Source organism: Pristiophorus japonicus, chromosome 8 (genome assembly GCF_044704955.1).
Source record: "Pristiophorus japonicus isolate sPriJap1 chromosome 8, sPriJap1.hap1, whole genome shotgun sequence".
Classification (NCBI taxonomy): Eukaryota; Metazoa; Chordata; class Chondrichthyes; family Pristiophoridae; genus Pristiophorus; species Pristiophorus japonicus.
The window spans coordinates 208336942-208339523 of record NC_091984.1 but is presented as its reverse complement, the minus strand read 5'-3'; positions in this window follow the sequence as shown (position 1 = coordinate 208339523).

The window sequence follows — 2582 nt, the reverse complement described above, 5'->3', positions numbered from 1 at the left end:
CAGAAAGTGATGAACCTGTGAAACGTGGTTCCAGAGATAGTCCTGAAGATCGTTGCTTTACAGAAGGTATTAAATGGATCTTTTGGAAACTGAGGTGATCATGACATATGGAAGGTAGGACTAATTATTCTAAAGAATAACTAAAGGGTTTGGGGCCACCTTGCCTGTGAGGGGTTGGAAATAACTGTTTGACAGAGGACTCCTGAACTAGCTATAGGTCTCTGCTTTTTGCCTCCGCCCAAGAGGTGAAAGACAGAGAGGGCTGGTACATGGGGATAAGATCAGACAAGAAATGTGGCAATTGTATTGGCCTAATGTCCTTTTACCATCCTGATTACATAACGTTACGGCCTGGAGTTTCCTCCTTGGCCACAACCCAGAAGTTAGACCAGTAAATGTAGCAAATGTCATTTTGCCGATGTCAATTTACACCCACCCTTACCACCAGTGTCCAATCTCATTAACATATTCCCAAACTTAAAATGGGCATAAGTGGGCATAAATCAGCGTAAACAAACAGGCAATGTCGAACCCATACCAGTATATTTCTTCTTTGCATGTTAAAGTTTCAACTCATTTAACTATCATTCATCCACATTAGCTGCAGTATGTTTAAGAACCTGCACTTGAACCTGCAATTTTTAACGTAATTTACACCTTGCCATAAAAATACATTAAAAGAAACAGAAAATACAAAGCAGTTCTCAGTGAGGATTTGTTTTTTAATGCTCAATAAATTGCAATTAAAATACCAGAGAAAATCATTCTCTTTCCAGCTGCGCCTGACAATCTGGTCGCAATGTTGAGACACCCCGGACAAGCCCAATTGTAAGATACTCGTATTTGAGAGTCGGGGGCGTGGCCACTTTAGTGGCAGAGATTCGTTCCAATGGAGGATTCGGTGGATGGACATAAAAAACCGTGGAGACTTGTGAGTATTGTAGTCACACGCGTAACTCGCCTTACACCCACATTTCCGTGATCTTTTAAACCATGTAATTTGTTTGTGATGGGAACTCTAGATCCGCATAATTAGCTACAGTATGGGAATGGAGCCCGGATTGATATGCAGAAGTCATTTACTATGTGTTTTATAGTCTCTGAAACCTTTTACCTCCACCAGTACAGTGTTTTTTAACTGATGATAAGGGCACTGTTGACCAGGCTTATTGAGAAGGTGGCGAGGGGCCTTTTCCTTGAGCCCTTGCACTATAACTGTTTACGGTAAAGCAACAGCTAAAACCATTACATGTAATTATGACCATTGATCAATTATTAACACGCCGTCTGTATATTTTAATCCCTGTGTTTAGTATCTTTAGCCTACTGTCAATTGATTATTATGTTTCCTACATTACAACAGTGACTGCATTCCAAAAGTACTTCATTGACTTCTAGACGTCCTGAGGTCGTGAAAGGCGCTATATAAATGCAAGTCTTTCTTCCTACCTGTGCCAATATTTATCTAGGAAGTTCCTATCTATATTCCGACTGTCTACAAAAAGCATTCCAATGCCATTCCTTCCCTCAGTTCAAACAATTGTCGAATTTATAACTCCGAGCGAACGAGGCAACAGAAATGGGTCATTTTAATTCCTGGAGACTAACATCGGGGTGTCAAACCGGCGTCCGACTCGATTTCGCCAATTTCCCGCCTGACCGGTTAGGTTAAAATGACGGTGAATTTCGTGCAGAATATTAGTTCTCTCAATTGCAAAGTCACAGCTACCCAAAGTAAGTTGTCAAAACGACCAAATGTTCGGCACAGATAAAGTGGTTTATCAACAGCAAAAGAGACCGTTGGTAATTGTCGTAACTTTGGTTCTACTGTGCGGCTTGTCACCAACCACAAAGTGAGTGCAGCTTGGGAGGATGTCCTCTCTCTGCCCTCCTCTCAGCTAGAATCGAGACTGCACAATGTACAATGGGAGCGAATGAGATCACATTACATTAAATAGATCACTCCTTGAAAACGTTATTTTGAATTAATTCAAGCACTACTCAAGCCACGTTTTTAAAATCGGACAGACCTATAAGGACAGCAATGCTAGACATTAAGGGGTTGCGTGTCCTTTATTCTACAGCTCTACATTATTCAGTAACAGTGACGCTATGCAGCTAGGCTAACATCCTATTGCACGCGTATCTGTCTCTCTCTCCCGTTCCATCTATCTGTTCAGTCTTGTTGATTGAAGCTAATTTGATCTTGAGTGACCAACACCGACTAGACCTTGGGTCCGGACTAGGTGGGTCTATGATGTCTATTGCCTTCACTGTATTTCTAAAAGTGCTCATGGGTCGGAGCTGAGGCTACGTGGACCTGTCATGATCTGTAGAATTTCATGCAGTTTCCCAAATGGCAAGCAGTCGGAAATCATCCCAAGCAACGCGCGAAAGAACAATTCGTGTACCAAGGGGGGCGGGCTGCCAGTGGTGGAATTTTAGAGTTTAAAGAATGAATGCAGCGGAGTGCGCGTCGCCTCGCTGCGAATGCTGTCTGCAGACACAGGAAAGAAAGCCTCATTGATTGATGTTAGTTGTGCCTGTCAATGAGTTAGTAAGTGACACAGGGGGAGGTCCCA